We start from the raw sequence: 22,924 nt of genomic DNA on the forward strand, positions 1-22,924 counted from the left end.
TGATCAATGAAAAGAACAGTGGAAGTCTGTGAGTTGCATTCACACATCACAGTGCAATTTCTCAGAATGCTTCTTTCCAGTTTTCATTTAACGATATATCCTCTTTCACCACAGGCCTCAATGTGCTCCCAAATATCACGTTGCAGTTTCCACGAAAAGATTGTTAGCAAACTGCTCCATGAAGACTGAGGTGTACCTCTCTGAGATGAATTCACACATCACAAAGAAGTTTCTCAGAAAGCTTCTTTCACGTTTTTAATTGAGAATATTTCTTTTCTCAGCATAGGTCTCAATGCAATCCAATATATCCATTCTCACATTCCCCAAAGACAGTGGTAATAGACTGCTCCATGATGTGAAAGTATAACTCTCTAAATGAACTCACACATCAGAAAGCGGTTTCTCAGAAAGCTTCCTTCTAGTTTTCGTCTAAGGATATTTCCTGTTTCACCATAGGCCTCAATGCGCTCCCAAATATCACTATGCACATTTCACGGAAACAGTGTTAGAAAACTGCTTCTTGAAGAGAAAGGTGTCACTCTGTGAGATGAATTCACACTTCACAAAGCAGTTCTCAGAAGCTTCTTTCTGGTTTTTATCTGAGGATATTTCCTCTGTCTGAGGAGTCTTCATAGCGATCCAAAATAGCACTTCTGAGATGCCACAATAACAGGGCTAGCAAACGGCTCCATGAAATACAGGTGTAATTCAGTGAGTTTAATTCACATATCACAAACAGTTTCTCAGAAAGCTTCTTTCTTTTTTCAGCTGAGTCTATTTGTGGTCTCAAAGCGCCCCCGTGTGTCTCATTGCACATTCTGCGAAAACACTCTTAGCAAGCTTCCCACTGAAAACAATGATGTCAATCTGTGAACTGAATTCATCCACAACAAAGCACATTCTAAAAAGGCCTCTCTGCGGTTTTTATCTGAAGATATTTCATTTTTCACCATGAGATTCAACGATATTCAAGATATCACTTCTGAGATTTCACAAAAACAGCGCTATGAAACTCCTCCATCAAAGAGTGGTTTAACACTGTGAAATGAATTCAGAAATCACAGATAAGTTTCACAGAAAGTTTTTCCTCACGTTTTTAATTGCGGATATTTCCTTTGTCTGTATAGTCTTCAGAGCAAACCCAAATATCCCTTCCCAGACTCAACAAAAAGAGTGGTAACAGAATGCTCCATGAAAGGAAAGTGTATCTCTGTGAGATGAATTCAAACGTCAGATAGCAGTTTCTCAGAAACCTGTTTTCTAGTTTTCAACTGAAGATATTTCGTTTTTCACCACAGGCCTCAATGAGCTCCCAAATATCACTTTCCAGATTCCAGGAAAACAGTGTTAGGAAACCGCTTCATGGAGAGAAACGTGTAAAACTGTGAAATGAATTCACACATCACAAAACATTTTCTCAGAAAACTTCTTTCTCGTTTTTATCGGAAGAGAGTTCCTTTGTCATCGTAAACTTCATGGCGCTAAGAAATATCCCATTGCAGATTTCAAGAAAACAGTGTTGGCAAACTGATCAATGAAAAGAACAGTGTAAGCCTGTGAGGTGCATTCGCACATCACAATGTAGTTTTTCAGAATGCTTCTTTCCAGTTTTTGTCTGAGGATATTTCCTTTTTCACCACAGGCCTCAATGCGCTCCCAAATATCATGTTGCACTTTCCACGAAAACAGTGTTAGCAAACTGCTCCATGAATACTAAGGTATAACTCACTAAAATGAATTAACATATCAGAAAGAAGATTCTCAGAAACATTCTTTCACGTTTTTAATTGAGAATATTTCTTTGCTCAGCGTATGCCTCAATGCGATCCATTATATCGCTTCTCACATTCCCCAAAGACAGAGGTAATAGACTGCTCCATGATGTGAAAGTATAATTCTTTAAAATGAACTCACATATCATAAAGCGGTTTCTCAGAAAGCTTCCTTTCAGTTTCCATCTAAGGATATTTCCTGTTTCACCATGGGACTCAATGCGCTTCCAAACATCATTTTGCAAATTCCACGAAAACAGAGTTAGCAAACAGCTTCATGAAGAAAAAGGTGTCGCTCTGTGAGATGAATTCACACATCACAAAGCAGTTTCTCAGAAAGCTTCTATCTGGTTTTTATCTGAGGATATTTCCTCTGCCTGAGGAGTCTTCATAGAGATCCAAAACATCACTTCTCAGATTCCACAAAAGAAGGGCTAGCAAACGGCTCCACGAAATACAAGTGTATCTCTGTGTGATGAATTCACACAACAGATAGCAGTTTCTCAGAAACCTTCTTTCCCGTTTTCATCTGAGGATATTTTCTTTTTCACCACAGGCCTCAAAGTGCTCCCAAATATCACTCTGCAGATTCCACAAAAACTGTGTTGTGAAACTGCTTCATGGAGAGAAACGTGTAAACCTGTGAGATGAATTCACACATCACAAAGCAGTTTCTCAGAAAGCTTCTGTGTAGTTTTTATCAGAGGATATTTCCTTTGTCACCAAAAGCTTCATGGCACTAAGAAATATGCCACTGTATATTTCAAGGAAAGAGTGTTAGCAAACTGATCAATGGAAAGGACACTGTAACTATGTGAGTTACATTTTCATATCACAATTCAGTGTCTCAGAACGATTCTTTAAACGTTTCATCTGAAGTTATATGCTTTTTCACCATATCCCTCAATGCGATTCCAAATACCACTTTTCAGATTCCAGGAAAATAGTTCATGAAGAGAAACGTGTAACTCTGTGAGATGAATTCACACATTACAAAGAAGTTTCTCAGAGCGCTTCCTTCCAGCTTTCATCTGAGGATATTTCCTTCGTCTGAGGAGTCTTATAGCAATCCAAAATATCACTTCTCAGAATCCACAAAAAGAGTGCTAGCAAATTGCTCCTAGAAACACATGTGTGACTCTGTGAGATGAATACAAACATTACAAAGTAGTTTCTCAGAAAGCTTTTTTCTCGTTTTTATTGGAGGATATTTTCTTTGTCACTGAAAGCTTCGTGGCACTAAGAAATATGCCATTGCAGATTTCAAGAAAGCAGTGTTGGCAAACTGATCAATGAAAAGAACAGAAAATCTGTGAGTAGCATTCACACAACAGAATGCAGTTTCTCAGAAAGCTTCTTTCCAGTTTTCATCTGAGGATATTTCCTTTTTCACCATAGACCTCAATGCGGTCCCAAATATCACGTTGCAGTCTCCACGAAAACAGTGTTAACAAACTGCTCCATGAAGACTGAGGTGTACCTCTCTGAGATGAATTCACACATCACAAAGAAATTTCTCAGAAAGACTCTTTCACGTTTTTAATTGAGAATATTTCCTTTCTCAGCATAGGTCTCAATGCGATCCAATATATCCATTCTCACATTCCCCAAAGACAGTGGTAATAGACTGCTCCATGATGTGAAAGTATAACTCTCTAAATGAACTCACACATCAGAAAGCGGTTTCTCAGAAAGCTTCCTTCTAGTTTTCGTCTAAGGATATTTCCTGTTTCACCATAGGCCTCAATGCGCTCCCAAATATCACTATGCACATTTCACGGAAATAGTGTTAGAAAACTGCTTCTTGAAGAGAAAGGTGTCACTCTGTGAGACGAATTCACACATCACAAAGAAGTTTCTCAGAAAGTTTCTTTCCAGTTTTCATCTGAGGATATTTCCTTCATCCGAGGAGTCTTCATAGTGATCCAAAATATCACTTCTCAGATTCCACAAAAAAATTGCTAGCAAACGGCTCCACGAAATACATGTGTAACTCTGTGAGATGAATACACACGTCACAAAGCAGTTTCTCAGAAAGCTTCTTTCTCATCTTTATCAGAGGATATTTCCTTTGTCACCGTAAACTTCATGGCACTAAGAAATATCCCATTGCAGATTTCAAGAAAACAGTGTTGACAAACTGATCAATGAAAACAAAAGTGTCACTCTGTGAGGTGTATTCCCACATCAGAATGCAGCTTCCCAGAATGCTTCTTTCCAGTTTTCATCTGAGGATATTTCCTTTTTCACCACAGGCCTCAATGCGCTCCCAAATATCACTATACAGATTCCGCGAAAACTGTATTAGGAAACTGCTTCATGGAGAGAAACGTGTAAACCTGTGTGATGAATTCACACATCACAAAGCAGTTTCTCAGAAAGTTTCCGTCTAGTTTTTATTTGAGGATATTTCCTTTGTCACCTTAAGCTTCATTTCGCTAAGAAGTACCCAATTGTAGATTTCAAGGAAAGAGTGTTAGCAAACTGATGAATGAAAAGAACACTGTAACTCTGTGAGTTGCATTCACACATCACAATGCAATTTCTCAGAACGCTTCTTTAAACTTTTCATCTAAGGATATATCTTTTTTCACCAGATCCCTCCATGAACTCCCAAATATCACTTTTCAGATTCCACGAAGACAGTGTTAGCAAACTGCTTCATGAAGAGAAAGGTGTAGGTCTGTGATATGAATTCACACATCACAAAGCAGTTTCTCAGAAAGCTTCTTTCCACGTTTTGTCTGAGGATATTTCCTTTCTCTCCATAGCCATGCATATACTCCCGAATGTCCCCTAGCAGCGTTTATTCCACATGGGTTTCCCCAATACTCTATGAGAAGAAAAGTATAAATCTGTGAGTGGAATGCACACATCACAAAGCAGCTCCTCGGAAATGTTCTCTCCAGTGTCCATCTGAAGATATTTCATTTTCACCATAAACCTCAAAGCGCTCCCGAGTAACCCTTAACTGAATAACCTAAAACAGTGTTAGAATACTGCTCAATGAAAGCAGAAGCTTAACTGTGGGAGTGGACTTCACGTGACCCAGAGCAGTTTCACAGAATGTTTCCCTCTGGTTTTTATTGGAGGCTATTTTTTTTCAGCATATTCTTAAGAGCGTTCCCAAATGTCCTCTCTCAGTTTCCACAGAAACAGTGACTTCAAACTGCTCAATCCAAAGAATGATTTAACTCTATGAGATGAATACACATATCACAAAGTAGTTGTTCTGAAAGCCTCTCTCCAGTTTTCATCGGAAGACGCTTCCTTACTCACCACAAACCTCTGTGCGCCACTTTATATCCTGTCACCGAATCCTGGAAGACAGGGTTTCCAAACTGGGCAATGTAGGGTAAGCTATAGCTTCCTGAAATGAATGCACACGTCAGAGAGTGGTTTCATGCACCACTTCTTTCTGGGTTTTGTTTCCAAATTTTCACTTTTCACCGCAGTCTTCAATGGGCTGCAAATTACCACTTTTTCAGTTTTACAGGAACACTTTCAAACACTGTCTTAGGAAAAAAGAGGTAAAACTTCCTGAGTGGATTACACACATCGCAAAGCAGTTTCTCAGAATGCTTCTCTCCAGTTTTTTGCTGAAGATATCTCCTTTTTCATCGTAGGCCTGAATGTGCTCCTGAATGTCCCTTCGCAAATCCATCCATGACGCAGTTTCAAAACTGCATAATACAAAGAAAGCTTTATCTGTGTGAGATGAATAGATATATCTATCACAAACCAGAATCACTGAAAGCTTCTTTACAGTTTTTGTCTGAGGATATTTCCTTTTTCACCATAGCCATCCATATACTCCCGAATGTCCCCTGGTAGGTGTTTTTCCACACAGGATTTCCCAATCCTCTTTGAGAAGAAAGGTATAACTCTCTGAGTGTAATGCACACGTCACAAAGCAGCTTCTTGGAAATCTTCTCTCCAGTATCTATCTGAAGATATTTCCGTTTTAACCATAATCCTGAAAGCACTCCCGAGTATCCCTTAGCTGACTAACCAAAAACAGTGTTAGAATACTGCTCAATGAAAACGGAAACTTAACTGTGTAAGTGTACTTCACGTGACCTAGAGCAGTTTCACAGAACGTTTCCTTCTGGTTTTTATCGGAGGGTATTTCTTTCCTGCATATTTTAAAGAGCGATCCCAAATGTCCTTTCTCAGGTTCCACAGAAACAGTGATTTCAAACTGCTCAATCCAAAGAATGATTTAACACTATGAGATGAATACACACATCACAAAGCAGTTGCTCCAAAAGCTTCTCTCCAGTTTTCATTGGAAGACGTTTGCTTTCTCACTACAAGCCTCTGGGCACCACTTAATATCCCTTTCCAGGTTCCTCATAGACAGAGTTTCCAAACTGAGCAACATAGTGAAAGCTTTAACTCTCTGAAATGAATGCACACGTGAGAGAGCAGTTTCCTGGAATGCTTCTTTCTGGGTTTTAATTCAGGATATTTCGCTTTTCACCATACTCTTCAAAGCACTGCAAAATATCACTTTTTCAGTTTTGCAAGAACAGTGTTCAAACCATGCCCTATGAGAAAAGGGGTATAACTCTCTGAGTGGAATGAACATATCACAAAGCAGTTTCTCAGAAAGCTTTTCTCCCATTTTTATCTGAAGATATCTCTTATTTCCCCACAGGCCTGAATGTGCTCCCAGATGTCCCTTCTCAAATCCGTCCATGACACAGTTTCAAAACTGCGTAATAGTAAGAAAGTTTTATCTTTGTGAGATGAATAGACATATCTATCACAAAGCCGTTTCACAGAAAGTTTCTTCCCAGTATTTGTCTGAGGAGATTTTCTATTTTGCCAGAGCTATCCGTATACTCCCGAATGTCCCCTGGTAGCTTTTTCTCCAAATGGGATTCCCCAATGCTCTATGATAAGAAAAATATAACTCTGTGAGTGGAATGCACACACCACAAGGCAGCTGCTCAGAAACCTTCTCTCCAGTATCTATCCGAAGATATTTCCATTTTCACCAAAGCCTGAAAGTGCTGCCGAGTATCCCTTAGCTGACTAACCTAAAACAGTGTTAGAATACTGCTCAATTAAAATGGAAGCTTAACTGTGCATGTGGAATTCACGTGACCTAGAGCAGTTTCACAGAAAGTTACCTTCTAGTTTTTATCAGAGGGTTTTTCTTTTTCAGCATATTCTTAAGAGCATTCCCAAATGTCCTTTCTCAGGTTCCACAGAATCAGTGATTTCAAACTGCTCAATCCAAAGAATGATTTAACTCTATGAGTTAAATACACACATCACAAAGCAGTTGCTCTGAAAGCATCTCCCCAGTTTTCATCGGAAGACATTTCCTTTCTAACCACAAGCCTCCGCGCTTCGCTTAATATCCCTTCACAGATTCCTCAAAGACAGAGTCTCCAAACTGGGCAACGTAGTGTAAGCTTTCACTCTCTGAAATGAATGCACACGTCAGAGAGCAGTTTCTTGGAGTATTTCTTTCTGCATTTTATTTCAGGATATTTTACTTTTCGCCATACTCTTCAATGAGCTGCAAAATATCACTTTTTCAGTTTTACAGGAACAGTGTACAAACACTGCCTTATGAGAAAAGAGGTATTACTCCCTGAGTGCAACGCACACATCACAAAGCAGTTTCTCAGAAAGCTTCTCTCCAGTATTTATCTGAAGATATCTCCTGTTTTCCCACACACCTGAATCTGCTCCCGAATGTCCCTGTATGATAAGAAAAGTATAATTCTGTGAGTGGAATTTTCACGTCACAGAGCAGCTCCTCGTAAATCTTTTTTCCATTATCTCTCTGAAGATATTTCCATTTTCACCATAAGCCTCAATGTGCTCCCGAGTATCCCTTAGCTGATTAACCTTAAACAGTGTTAGAATACTGCTCAATGAAAACAGAAGATTAACTCTGCGAATGGACTTCAAGTGATCTAGAGCAGTTTCACAGAATGCTTCCTTCTGGTTTTTATTGGAGGGTATTTCCTTTTCAGCATATTCTTAAGAGTGTTCCCAAATGTCCTGTCTCAGGTTCCACAGAAACAGTGATTTGAAACTGCTCAATCCAAAGAATGACTTAACTCTATGAGATGAATAAACACATCACAAAACAGTTGCTCCGAAAGCTTCTGTCCGGTTTTAATCGGAAGATGTTTTCTTTCTCACCACAACCCTCTGGGCACCACTAAATATTCTTCACAGATTCCTCAAAGAGAGAGTTTCCAAACTGGGCCACGTAGTGTAAGCTTTAACTCCCTGAAATGAATGAACACATCATAGACCAGTTTCTTGGAATGCTTCTTTCTGGGTTTTATTTCAGGACATTTCACTTTTCACCATAGTCTTCAAAGCACTGCAAAATATCACCTTTCAGTTTTACAGGAACAGTGTTCAAACCTGTCTTTTGAGAAAAGAGGTATAACTCAGTGAGTGGAATGCACAAATCACAAAGCAGTTTCTCAGAAAGCTTCTCTCCAGTTTTTATCTGAAGAAATCTCCTATTAATCCACATTACTTAATGAGCTCCCGAATGTCCCTTCACGAATCCATCCATGATGCCATCTCAAAACCGTGTAATAGAAAGAAAGTTTTATCTAAGTGGGATGATTTGACATATCTATCACAAAGCAGTGTCACAGAAAGCCTCTTTCCACTTTTTGTCTGAGGATATTTCCTTTTTCGTCATAGCCATCCATATCCTCGCGAATGTGCCCTGGTAGCTTTTTCTCCAAACGGGATTCCCCAATCTTTGATAAGAAAAAAAGTACAACTCTGTGAGTGGAATGCACAGATCACAAAGCAGCTCTTCGGAAATCTTCTCTCCAGTATCTATCTGAAGATATTTCCGTTTTCACCGTAAGCCTCAAAGCGCTCCCGAGTATCCCTTAGCAGACTAACCTAAAACAGTGTTAGAATACTGCTCAATGAAAACAGAAGCTTAACTGTGGGAGTGGAATTCAAGTGACCTAGAGCATTTTCACAGAAGGTTTCTTTCTGGTTTTTATCGGAGGGTATTTCTTTTTCAGCATATTCTTAAGAGCATTCCCAAATGTCCTTTCTCAGGTTCCACAGAAACAGTGAATTCAAACTGCTCAATCCAAAGAATGATTTAACTCTATGAGATGAATACACACATCACAAAGCACTTGCTCCGAAAGCTTCTCTCCAATTTTCATCGGAAGACGTTTCCTTTCTCCTACAAGCCTCTGGGTGCCACTTAATATCCCTTCACAGTTTCGTCAAACACAGAGTTTCCAAACTGGACAATGTAGTGTAAGCTTTAACTCTCTGAAATGAATGTACACGTCAGAGAGCAGTTTCTTAGAACGCTTCTTTCTGGTTTTTATTTCAGGATACTTCACTTTTCGCCATAGTCTTCAATGTACTGCAAAATATCACTTTTTCAGTTTTACAGGAGCAGGGTTCAAACTGTGCCTTATGAGAAAAGAGGTATAAGTCCCTGAGTGGAATATACACATCACAAAGCAGTTTCTCAGAAAGCTTCTGTCCAATTTTTATCTGAAGATATCTCCTATTTTCCCACAGGCCTGAATGAGCTCCCGAATGTCCCTTCGCCAATCCTTCCATGATGCAGTTTCAAAACTGTGTAATAGAAAGAAAGTTTTATCTATGCAAGATGAATAGACATATCTATCACAAAGAAGTTACACAGAAAGCCTCTTTCCAGTTTTAGTCTGAGGATATTTCATTTTTCACCATAGCCCTCCGTATACACCCGAATCTCCCCTGGTAGCGCTTTCTCCAGATGGGATTCCTCAATCCTCAATGACAAGAAAATTATAACTCTGTGAGTGGAATGCAAACATCACTAAACAGCTCCTCGGAAATCTTCTCTCCAGTATCTATCTGAAGATATTTCTGTTTTTACCGTAAGCCTCAAAGTGCTTCCGAGTATCACTTAGCTGGGTAACCTAAAACAGTGTTAGAATACTGCTCAATGAAAACAGAAGCTTAACTGTGCGAGTGGAATTCATGTGACCTAGAGCAGTTTCACAGAAAGTTTCCTTCTGGTTTTTATCAGAGGGTATTTCTTTTTCAGCATATTCTAAAGAGCATTCCGAAATGTCCTTTCTCAGGCCTCAGAAACAGTGATTTCAAACTGCTCAATACAAAGAATGATTTAACTCTATGAGATGAATACACATATCACAAAGCAGTTGCTCCGAAAGCTTCTCTCTAGTTTTTCATTGGAAGGCGTTTCCTTTCTCACCACAAGACTCTGGGCACCACTTAATATCCCTTAACAGATTTCAAAGACAGAATTTCCAAACTGGGCAACGTAGTATAAGCTTTAACTCTCTGAAATGAATGCACACTTCAGAGAGCAGTTTCTTGGCATGCTTCTGTCTGGGTTTTATTTCAGGATATTTCACTTTTCTCCACAGTCTTCAATGTGCTGCAAAGTATCACTTTTTCAGTTTTACAGGAACAGTGTTCAAACATTGCCTTATCAGAAAAGAGGTATGACTCCCTAAGCGGAATGCACACGTCACAGAAGAGAAGTATAAATCTGTGAGTGGAATGCACACGTCACAAAGCAGCTCCTCAGAAATCTTCTCCCCAGTATCAATCTGAAGATATTTCCATTTTCACCGTAAGCCTCAAAGCACTCCTGAGTTTCCCTTAGCTGTCTAACCCAAAACAGTATTAGAATACTGCTCAATGAAAACAGAAGCTTAACTATGCACATTGACTTCACGTGACCTAGAGCAGTTTCACAGAAAGTTTTCTTCTGGTTTTTATTGGAGGGTATTTCCTTTTCAGCATATTCTTAAGAGCATTCCCAAATGTCCTTTCTCAGGTTCCACAGAAACAGTGATTTCAAACTGCTCAATCCAATGAATGATTTACCTGTATGAGATGAATACACTCATCACAAAGTAGTTGCTCTGAAAGCTTCTCTCCAGTTTTCATTGGAAGAAGTTTCCTTTCTCACCACAAACCTCTGGGCGTTACTTTATATCCCTTCCCAGATTCCTCAGAGACAGAGTTTCCAAATTGAGCAACGTAGTGTAATGTTTAACACTGTGAAATGAGTGTGCACGTCAGAGAGCAGTTTCTTGGAATGGTTCCTTCTGGGTTTTATTTCAGGATATTTCACTTTACCCTATCATCTTCAAAGTGCTGCAAAATATCACTTTTTCACATTTACAGGAACAGTGTTCAAACACTGCCGTATGAGAAAAGAGGCATAACTCCCTGAGTGGAATGCACACACCACAAATAATTTTCTCATAAAGCTTCTCTCCAGTATTTATCTGAAGATACCTCCTATTTCCCTGCAGGCCTGAATGTGCTCCCGAATGTCCCTTCACAAATCCGTCCATGATGCAGTTTCAAAACTGCGTAACAGAAAAAGTTTTATCTATGTGAGATGAATAGACATAACTATCACAAAGCAGTTTAACAGAAAGCTTCTTTCCGTGTTTTTTCTGAGCATATTTCCTTTTTCACCATAGCCGTGCATATACTCCCGAATATCCCCTGGTAGGGCTTATTCCAAACGGAATTCCCCAATACTCTACGAGAAGAAAAGTATAACTCTGTGAGTGGAATGCACACATCACAAAGCAACTACTCGGAAATCTTCTCTCCAGTATCCATCTGAAGATATTTCCGTTTTCACTGTAAGCCTCAAAGTGCTCCCGAGTATCCCTTAGCTGACTAACCTAAAACAGTGTTAGAATACTGCTCAGTGAAAACAGAAGCTTAATTGTGTGAGTGGACTTCACGTGACCTAAAGCAGTTTCACACGATGTTTCCTTCTGGTTTTCATCACAGGGTATTTCTTTTTCTGCATATCCTTAAGAGTGTTCCCAAATGTCCTTTCTCAGGCTCCACAGAAACAGTGATTTCAAACTGCTCAATTCAAGGAATGATTTAACTCTATGAGATGAATACACACATCACAAAATAATGTGAAAGCTTCTCTGAAAGCTTCTCTCCAGTATTCATTGGAAGACGTTTCCTTTCTCACCACAAGCCTTTGGGCGCCACTTAACATCCCCTCACAGATTCCTGAAGGACAGAGTTTCCACACTGGGCAATGTAGTCTAAGCTTTAACTCTCTGAAATGAATGCACACATCAGAGAACAGTTTCCTGTAATGTTTCTTCCTGGGTTTTATTTCCAGGTATTTCACTTTTCACCATAGTCTTCAATGCACTGCAAAGTATCACTTTTTCAGTTTTACAGGAACAGTGTTCAAATCTGCCTTATGAGAAAAGAGGTATAACTCACTAAGTGGAATGCACATATCACAAAGCAGTTTCTCAGAAAACTTCTCTTCAGTTTTTATCTGAAGAAATCTCCTATTACCCCACATTCCTGAATGGACTCCTGAATGCCTCTTTGCAAAACTGTCCTTGAAGCTGTTTCAAAACTGCGTAATAGAAAGAAAGTTTTATTTATGTGTGATGAAGAGTCATATCTATCACAAAACAGTTACACAGAAAGCTTCCTTCCCGTTTTTGTCTCAGGATATTTCCTTGCTCTCCATAGCCGTGCTTATACTCCTGAATGTCTTCTGGTAGTGTTTACTCCAAATGGGATTCCCCAATACTCTATGAGAAGAAAAGTATAACTCTGTGAGTGGAATGCACACGTCACAAAGCAGTTCCTCAGAAATCTTCTCTCCAGTATCTATCTGAAGATATTTCCGTTTTACCCATAAGCCTTAAAGTGCTCCCGAGTATTCCTTAGCTGACTAACCTAAAAGAGTGTTAGAATACTGCTCAATAAAAACAGAAGGTTTCATGTAGGAGTGGACTTCACGTGACCTAGAGCAGTTTCACAAGAAGTTTCCTTCCGGTTTTTATCGGAGGGTATTTCCTTTTCAGCATATTCTTAAGAGTGTTCCCAAATGTCCTTTCTCAGTTTCCACAGAAACAGTGATTTCAAACTGCTCAATCCAGAGAATGATTTAACTCTATGAGATGAATACACACATCACAAAGCAGTTACTCCAAAAGCTTCTCTCCAGTTTTCATCAGAAGACGTTTCCTTTCTCACCACAAGCCTCTGGGTGCCACTTAATATCCCTTCACAGATTCCTAAAAGACAGAGTTTCCAAACCAGGCAATGTTGTGTAAGCTTTAACTCTCTGAAATGAATGCACACGTCAGAGAGCAGTTTCCTGGAACACTTCTTTCTGGGCTTCACTTCAGGATATTTCTCTTTTCTCCCTAGTCTAATATGTGCTGCAAAATATCACTTTTTCAGTTTTACAGGAACAATGTTCAAACACTACCTTATGAGAAAAGAGATATAACGCCCAGACTGGAATACACACACCACAAAGCAGTTTCTCAGTAAGCTTCTCTCCAGTTTTTATCTGAAGATATCTCCTTTTTCCCCCACAGGCCTGAATGTGCTCCCGAACGTCCCTTTGTGAATCTGTCCATGAAGCAGTTTCAAAACTGTGTAATACAAGGAAAATTTTATCTATGTGAAATGAACAGACATGTCTCTCACAAAGCAGTTTCACCTAAAAGGTTTTTCCAGCTTTTGTCTGAGGATATTTCCTTTTTCACCATAGCCATCCCTATACTCTCGAATGTCCCTTGTTAACTTTTTCTCCAAACGGGATTACCCAATCCTCTATGAGAAAAAAAGTATAACTCTGAGGGCGGAATGCACATGTCATAAAGCATATCCTCAGAAGTCTTCTCTCCAGTATATATCTGAAGATATTTCCGTTTTCACCATAAGCCTCAAAGTGCTCCCGAGTATCCCTTAGCTAACTATCCTAAAACAGTGTTAGAATACTGCCCAATGACAATGGAAGCTTAACTGTGTGAGTTGAATTCACGTGACCTAGAGCAGTTTCACAGAAAGATTCCTTCTGGTTTTTATCAGAGGGTATAGCTTTTTCCGAATGTTCTTAAGTGCGTTCCCAAATGTCCTTTCTCAGGTTCCACAGAAACAGTGATTTCTAACTGTTGAATCCAAAGAATAATTTAACTCTATGAGATGAATACACACCTCACAAAGTAGTTGCTCCGAAAGCTTCTCTCCAGTGTTCATCGGAAGACATTTCCTTTCTCACCAGAAACCTCCGTGCACCACACAATATCCCTTCACAGATTCCTAAAAGAAAGTTTCAAAAACTGGACAATGTAGTATAAGCTTTAATTCTCTGAAATAAATGCACACATCAGAGAGCAGTTTCTTGGAACTCATCTTTTTGGGTTTTACTTGAGTACAGTTCACTCTTCGCCATAGTCTTCAATGCACTGCAAAATACCACATTTTCAGTTTTACAGGAACAGTGTTCAAACCTGCCTTATGAGAAAAGAGGTATAACTCCCTGAGTGGAATGCACACATCACAAAGCAGTTTCTCAGAAAGCTTTTCTCCAGTATTTATCTGAAGATATCTCCTATTTTCCCACAGGCCTGAATGTGCTCCACAATGTCCTTTCGCAAAACCGTCCATGACGCAGGTTCAAAATTGCGTAATAGAAAGAAAGTTTTATCTATGTGAGATGAATAGGCATAACTATCACCAAGCAGTTTCACAGAAAGCTTCTTTCCATTTTTTGTCTGAAGACATTTCCTTTTTCTTCATAGCCGTCCATATACTCCCAAATATCCCCTGGTAGGGCTTATTTCAAACGGGATTCCCCAGTACTCTATGAGAAGAAAAGTATAACTCTGTGAGTGGAATGCACACATCACAAAGCAACTACTCGAAAATCTTCTTTCCAGTATCCATCTGAAGATATTTCCATTTTCACCGTAAGCCTCAACGTGCTCCCAAGTATCCCTTAGCTGACTGTGAGTGGAATACACACGTCACAAAGCAGGTCCTCCGAAATCTCTCCAGTATCTATTTGAAGATATTTCCATTTTCACCATAAGCTTCAATGCGCTCCTTAGTATCTCTTAGCTGACTAACCTAAAACAGTGTTAGAATACTTCTCAATGAAAACAGAAGCATAACTGTGCGAGTGGACTTCACATGACCTACAGCAGTTCCACAGAGATATTTCTTCTGGTTTTTATTGGAGGGTATTTCTTTTTCAACATATTCTTAAGAGCGTTCCCAAATGTCCTTTCTCAGGTTACACAGAAACAGTGATTTAAAACTGCTCAATCCAAAGAATGTTTAACTTGATGAGATGAATACACACATCGTAAAGCAGTTTCTCTGAAAGCTTTTCTTCAGTTTTCATCGGAAGATGTTTCCTTTCTCACCACAAGCCTCCGGGCACCACTTAATATCCCTTCACATATTCCTCAAACACAGAGTTTCCAAACTCGGCAACGTAGTGTAAGCTTTAACTCTCTGAAATGAATGCACACGTCAGAGAGCAGTTTCTTCAAATGCATCTTTCTGCGTTTTATTTCAGGATATTTCACTTTTCGCCATAGTCTTCAATGCACTGCAAAATAATACTTTTTCAATTTTACAAGAATAGTGTTCAAACACTGCCTTATGAGAAAAGAGGTATAACTACCTGAGTGGAATGCACACATCACAAAATGTTTTCTCAGAAAGCGTCTCTACAGTTTTTATCAGAAAATACCTCCTTTTTCATCATAGGCCTGAATGTGTTCCCGAATGTCCTTTCCTGTATCCCTCCATGACGCAGTTTCAAAACTGTGTAATAGAAAGTTTTATCTATGTGAGAGGAGTAGACATATTTATCACAAAGCAGTTTCACAGAAAGCTTCTTTCCAGTTTTTGTCTGAGGATGTTACCTTTTTCACCATAGCCATCAATATACTCCTGAATGTCCCCTGTTAACTTTTTCTCCAGACAGGATTCCCCAATCCTCTATGAGAAGAAAGTATAACTCTGTGAGAGGAATGCAAAAGTCAAAAAGCAGCTCCTAGGAAATCTTCTCTCTATGGTCTATCTGAAGATATTTCCGTTTTCACCACAGGCCTCAAAGCACTCCCGAGTATCCCTCAGCTGACTAACCTAAAACAGTGTGAGAACACAGCTCAATGAAAACAGAAGCTTAACTGTTCGAGTGGAATTCAGGTGACCTAGAGCAGTTTCACAGAAAGTCTCCTTCTGGTTTATATCGGAGGGTATTTCTTTTTCAGCATATTCTTAAGAGCGTTCCCAAATGTACTCTCTCAGGTTTCACACAAACAGTGATTTCAAACTGTTCAATCCAAAGAATGATTTAACTCTATGAGATGAATACACACATCACAAAGCAGTTGCTCTGAAAACTTCTCTCCAGTTTTCATCGGAAGATGATTCTTTTCTTACCATATGCCTCCAGGAGCCTCTTAATATCCCTTCACAGATTCCTCAAAGGCAGAGTTTCGAAACTGGGCAATGTAGTATGAGCTTTAACTCTCCGATATGAATGCACATGTCAGAGTGCAATTTCTTGGAACGCTTTTTTCTGGATTTTATTTCATAATGTTTCACTTTTTGCCATAGTCTGGGTTTTATTTTGGGATATTTCACTTTCACCACAGTCTTCAACACGCTGCAAAATATCACTTTTTCAGTTGTACAGGAACAGTGTTCAAACATTGCCTTATGAGAAAAGAGGTACAACTTTTTGAGTGGAATGCACACACCACAAAGCAGTTTCTCTGAAAACTTCTCTCCAATTTTTATCTGAAGGTGTCTCCTATTTCCCCATAGTCCTGAGTGTGCTCACGAATGTCCCTTCATGAATCTGTCCGTGATGCAGTTTCAAAACTGTGAAATTGAAAGTTCTATCAATATGAGATGAATAGACATATCTATCCCAAAGCAGTTTCACAGAAACTTTCTTTCTATTTTGTCTGAGGATATTTGCTTTTTCACGATAGCCGTCCATACACTCCCTAATGGCCCCGGTAGTGTTTTCTCCAAACGAGATGCCCCAATATTCTATGAAAAGAAAAGCATAACTCTGAAAGTGGAATGCACACGCTACAAAGCAGCTCCTCAGAAATCTTCTCTCCAGTATCTATCCGAAGATATTTCTGTTTTCACCGTAAGCCTCAAAGCGCTCCCGAGTATCACTTAGCTGACTAACCAAAACAGTGTTGGAATACTGCTCAATGAAAACAGAAGCTTAATTGTATGAGTGGAATTCACATGACCTAGAGCAGTTTCACAGAATGTTTCCTTCTGGTGTTTATTGGAGGGTATTTCTTTCTCAGCATATTCTTAAAAGCAGTCCCAAATGCCTTTCTCAGATTCCACAGAAACAGTGATTTCAAACTGCTCGATGCAAAGAATGATTTAACTCTATGAGATGAATGCACACATCACAAAGCAGTCGCTCCGAAAGCTTCTCTCCAGTTTTCACTGGAAGACGTTTCCTTTCTCACCACAAGCCTCCAGGCGCCACTTAATATCCTTTCACAGATTCTTCAAAGACAGAGTTTCCAAAATGGGCAACGTAACGTAAGCTTTAACTCTCTGAAATGAATGCTGAATTCGGAGAGCAGTTTCCTGAAAAGCTTCTTTCTCGTTTTTTTGCAGGATATTTCACTTTTTGCCATAGTCTTCAAAGAGCTGTAAAATATCACTTTTTCAGTTTTACAGGAACAGTGTTCAAACTGTGCCTTACGAAGAAAGAGATATAACTCCCTGAGTGGAATGCACATGTCACAAAGCTGCTCCTCAGAAATCTTCTCTTAGTATCTATCTGAAGATATTTCTGTTTTCACTGTAAGCCTCAAAGCTCTCCTGAGTATCACTTAGCTGACTAACCTAAAACAGTGTTAGAATACTGATCAATGAAAACAGAAGCTCAACTGTGTGAGTCGACTTCACCTGACGTAGAGCAGTTTCACAGAAAGTTTCCTTCTGGTTTTTATTGGAGGGTATTTATTTTTCAGCATATTCTTAAGAGCGTTCCCAAATGTCCTTCCTCAGGTTCCACAGAAACAGTGATTTCAAACTCTTCCTTCCAAAGTATGATTTAACTCTATGAGGTGAATACACACATCGCAAAGCAGTTGCTCCTAAAGCTTCTCTCCAGCTTTCTTCGGAAGATGTTTCCTCTCTCACCACAAGCCTCCGTGCACCAGTCAATATCCTTTCAGAGATTCCTCAAAGACAGAGTTTCCAAACTGGGCTATGTAGTGTAAGCATTAACTCTCTGAAATGAATGCACACGTCAGACAGCAGTTTCTTGGAAACCTTCTACTGGGTTTTATATCAGGATATTTCACTTTTCGCCATACTCTTCAATGCGTTGCAAAATATCACTGTTTCAGTGTTACAGGAACAGTGTTCAAACACTGCCTTATGAGAAAAGAGGTATAACTCCCTGAGTGGAATGTACACATCACAAAGCAGTTTCTCAGAAATGTTCTCTCCAGTTTTTATCTGAAGATATCTCCTATTTCCCCACAGGCCTGAATGTGTTCCCAAATATTTCTTCGCAAATCCATCCATGACGCAGTTTCAAAACTGCGTAATAGAAAGAAAGCTTATCTCTGTGAGATGAATAGATATATCTATCACAAAGCAGTTTCACAGAAAGCTTCTTTCCAGTTTTTGTCTGAGGATATTTCCTTTTTCACCATAGCCGTCCATATACTCCCGAATGTCCCCTGGTAGCTTTTCTGCAAGCGGGATTCCCCAATACTCTATAAGAAGAAAGTATAGCTCTGTGAGAGGAATGCAAAAGTCACAAATCAGCTCCTTGGAAATCTTCTCTCCAGTATCTATCTGAAGATATTTCCATTTTCACCATAAGCTCTCCAGAGTATCCCTTCGATGACTAACCAAAAACAGTGTTAGAATACTGCTCAATTAAAAAAGAGGCTTAACTGTGCGAGTGGAATTCAGGTGACCTAGAGCAGTTTCACAGAAAGTTTCCTTCTCGTTTATATTGGAGGGTATTTACTTTTCAGCATATTCTTAAGAGTGTTCCCAAATGTCCTTTCTCAGAATCCACAGAAGAAGTGATTTCAAACTGTTCAATGCAAAAAATGATTTAACTCTATGATATGAATACACAATTCACAAAGTAGTTGCTCCGAAAGCTTCTCTCCAGTTTTCATCAGAATACGTTTCCTTTCTTAACACAAGCTTCTGGGTGCTACTTAATACCCCTTCACAGATTACTCAAAGACAGAGTTTCCAAACTGGACAGCCTAGTGTAAGCTTTAACTCCCTGAAATGAATGCAGAGGTCAGACAGCAGTTTCTTGGAATGCTTCTTTCTGGGTTTTATTTCCGGATATTTCACTTTTCACCATAGCCTTCAAAGCGATGCAAAACATCACTTTTTCAATTTTACAGAAACAGTGTTCAAACACTGCCTTATGAGAAAAGACGTATAACTCCCTGAGTGGAATGCACACATCACAAAGCAGTTTCTCAGAAAGCTTCTCTCCACTTTTTAACTGAAGATATCTCCTATTTCCCCAAAGGCCCAGATGTGCTCCCGAATGTCCCTTTGCGAATCCGTCCATGACGCAGTTTCAAAAGTTAGAAATAGAAAGGTTTTATCTATGTGAGATTAACGGACATATCTATCACAAAGCAGTTTCACAGAAAGCTTTTTCCAATTTTGTCTCAGGATATATCCTTTTTCACCATAGCCATCAATATACTCCTGAATGTCCCATGGTAGCTTTTTCTCCAAAGGGGATCCCCAATCCTCCATGAGAACAAAAGTATAACTCTGTGAGTGGAGTGCAAACGTCACAAAGCAGCTCCTTGGAAAACTTCTCTCCAGGATCTCTCAAAACGTGTTTCCATTTTCACCATAAACCTCAAAGTGCTCCCGAGTATCTCTTAGCTGACTAACATAAAACAGTGTTAGAATACTACTCAATGAAAACAGAAGCTTAACTGTGCAAGTGGACTTCACATGACCTAGAGCAGTTTCACAGAAAGTTTCCTTCCGGTTTTATTGGAGACTATTTCTATTTCAGCATATGCTTAAGAGCGTTCCCAAGTGTCCTTCCTCAGGTTCCACAGAAACAGTGATTTCAAACTGCTCAATCCAAATAATGATTTAACTCCATGAGATGAATACACACATCACAAAGCTGTTGCTCCGAAGCTTCTCTCCAGTTTTCATAGGAAGACGTTTCCTTTCTCACCACAAGCCACCGGGTGTCACTAAATATCCCTTCACAGATTCCTCAAAGAATGAGTTTCCAAACTGGGCAACAGAGCATAAGCTTTTACTCTCTGAAATGAATGCACACGTCAGAGAGCAGTTTCTTGGAACGCTTCTTTCTTGGTTTTATTTCAGGGTAATTCTATTTTCGTCATAGTCTTCAATGCGCTGCAAAATATCATTTTTTCAGTTTCACAAGAACAGTGTTCAAACACTGCCTTATGAGAAAAGAGGTATAACTCCCTGAGTGGAATGCACACATCACAAAGTTGTATCTCGGAAAGCTACTCTCCAGTTCTTATCTGAAGATATTTCCTACTTCCCCACAGGCCTGAATGTGCTCCTGAATGTCCCTTCTCGAATCTGTCCATGACGCAGTTTCAAAACTGCGTAATAGAAAGAAAGTTTTATCTATATGAGATGAATAGACATATCTATCCCAAAGCAGTTTCACAGAGAGCTTCTTTCCAGTTTGTCTGAGGATATTTCTTTGTTAATCATAGCCATCCATATACTCCCGAATGGCCCCTAGTAGCGTTTTCTGCAAACGGGATGCTCCAATACTCTATAAAAAGAAAAGTATAACTTTGTGAGTAAAATGCACACGTCACAAAGCAGCTCCTCTGAAATCTTCTTTCCAGGATCTATCTGAAGATATTTCCGTTTTCACCGTAAGTCTCAAAGTGATCCTCCATATCCCTTAGCTGACTAAACAAAAACAGTGTTGTAATACTTCTTAATGAAAACAGAAGCTTAACTGTGTGAGTGAAATTCACATGACCTAGAACAGTTTCACAGAAAGTTTTCTTCTGGTTTTTATTGGAGGTTATTTCTATTTCAGCATATTCCTAAGAGCGTTCCCAAATGTCCTTTCTCAGTTTCCACAGAAACAGTGATTTCAAACTGCTAAATCCAAATTATGATTTAACTCTATGAGATGAATACACACATCAAAAAACTGTTGCTCCAAAAGCTTCACTCCAGTTTTCATTTGAAGACGTTTCCTTTCTCACCACAAGCCTCCGAGTGCCACTTAATATCCCATCACAGATTCCTCAAAGACAGACTTTCCAAACTGGGCAACGTAGTGCAAGCTTTAATTCTCTGAAATGAATGCACACCTCAGAAAGCAGTTTCTTGGAACGCTTCTTTCTTGGATTATTTCAGGATAATTTTCTTTTTGCCATAGTCTTCAATGCGCTGCCAATTATCACTTTTTCAGTTTTAGAGGAACAGTGTTCAAACACTGCCTTATGAGAAAAGAGGTATAACTGCCTGAGTGAAATGCACACATCATAAAGCAATTTCCCAGAAAGCTTCTCTCCAGTTTTTCTCTGAAGATATTTCCGATTTCCCTACAGGCCTGAAAGTGCTCCCGAATGTCACTTCATGAATCCGACCATGACACAGTGTCAAATGTGCCAAATAGAAAGGAAGTTTTAATATGTGAGATGAATAGACATATCTATCACAAAGCAGTTTCATGGAAAGCTTCTTTCCAGTTTTTGTCTGAGGATATTTCCTTTTTCACCATAGCCATCCATATACTCCCAAATGTCCTCTGGTAGCTTTTTCTCCAAGCAGGATTCCCCAATCCTCTATGAGAAGAAAAGTATAACTCTGTGAGTGGAATGCACATGTCTCAAAGCAGCTCCACGGAAATCTTCTCTTCAATATATATCTGAAGATATATCCGTTTTCACCTTAAGCCTCAAAGCACTCCCGAGTGTCCCTTAGCTGACTAACCTAAAACAGTGCTCAAGGAAAACAGAAGCATAACTGTGAGAGTGGACTTCACGTGACCTAGAGCAGTACCACAGAAAATTTCCTTCTGGTTTTTATCTGAGGGTATTACTTTTTTAGCATAGTCTTAAGAATGTTCCCAAATGACCTTTAGGAGAATCCACACAGTGATTTCAAACTGCTCAATCCAAAGAATGATTAACTCTATCAGATGAATACACACATCACAAAACAGTTGCTCCATAATCTTCTCTCCACTTTTCATCGGAAGACGTTTCCTTTCTCACCACAGGCCTCCGAGTGCCACTTAATATCCCTTCCCAGACTCTTCAAAGACAGAGTTTCCAAACTGGGCAGTGTAGTGTGTAAGTTTCAACTCTCTGAAATGAATGCACACGTCAGAGAGCAGTTTCCTGGAACACTTCTTTCTGGGTTTTATTTCAGGATATTTCACTTTTCGCCATAGTCTTAAATGCACTGCAAAATATCACTTTTTCTGCTTTACAGGATCAGTGTTCAAACACTGCCTTATCAGAAAAGAGGTATAACACCCTGAGTGGAATGAACACGTCACAAAGCAGTTTCACAAAAAGCTTCTCCCCAGTTTTTATCTGGAGATATTTCCCATTTGCCCACAGTCCTGAATGGGCTGCTGAATGTCCCTTCATGAATCTGTTCATGACACAGTTTCAAAACTGCATAATAGAAAGAAAGTTTTTCTATGTGAGATGAATAGACATATCTATCAGAAAGCAGTTTCACAGAAAGCTTCTTTCCAGTTTTCGTCCAAGGATACTTCCTTTTTCACCATAGCTGTGCATATACTCCCGAATGTCCCCTGGTAGCATTTCCTCCAAACAGGATTCCCCAATCCTCTATGAGAAGAAAGGTATAACTCTGTGAGTGGAATGAGCATGTCATAAAGCAACTCTTCAGAAATCTTCTCTCCAGTATCTATCTGAAGGTATTTCCATTTTCACTGTAAGCCTCAAAGCGCTCCCGAGTATCCCTTAGCAGACTAACCTAAAACAATGCTAGAATACTGCTCAATTAAAACAGAAGCTTAACTGTGTGAGTGAAATTCAAATGACCTAGAGCAGTTTCATGGAAAGTTTCCTTCTGGTTTTTATTGGAGGGTATGTCTTTTTCAGCATATTCTTAAGAGCGTTCCCAAATGTCCTTTCTCCGATTCCACAGAAGAAGTGATTTCAAACTGCTCAATCAAAAGAATGATATAACTCTATGAGATGAATACACAAATCACAAGCAGTTGCTCCGAAAGCTTCTCTCCAGTTTTCATCAGAAGATATTTCCTTTCTCAACACAAGCTTCTGGGTGCT

This window comes from Chlorocebus sabaeus, chromosome 29 (genome assembly GCF_047675955.1).
Source record: "Chlorocebus sabaeus isolate Y175 chromosome 29, mChlSab1.0.hap1, whole genome shotgun sequence".
Classification (NCBI taxonomy): domain Eukaryota; kingdom Metazoa; phylum Chordata; class Mammalia; order Primates; family Cercopithecidae; genus Chlorocebus; species Chlorocebus sabaeus.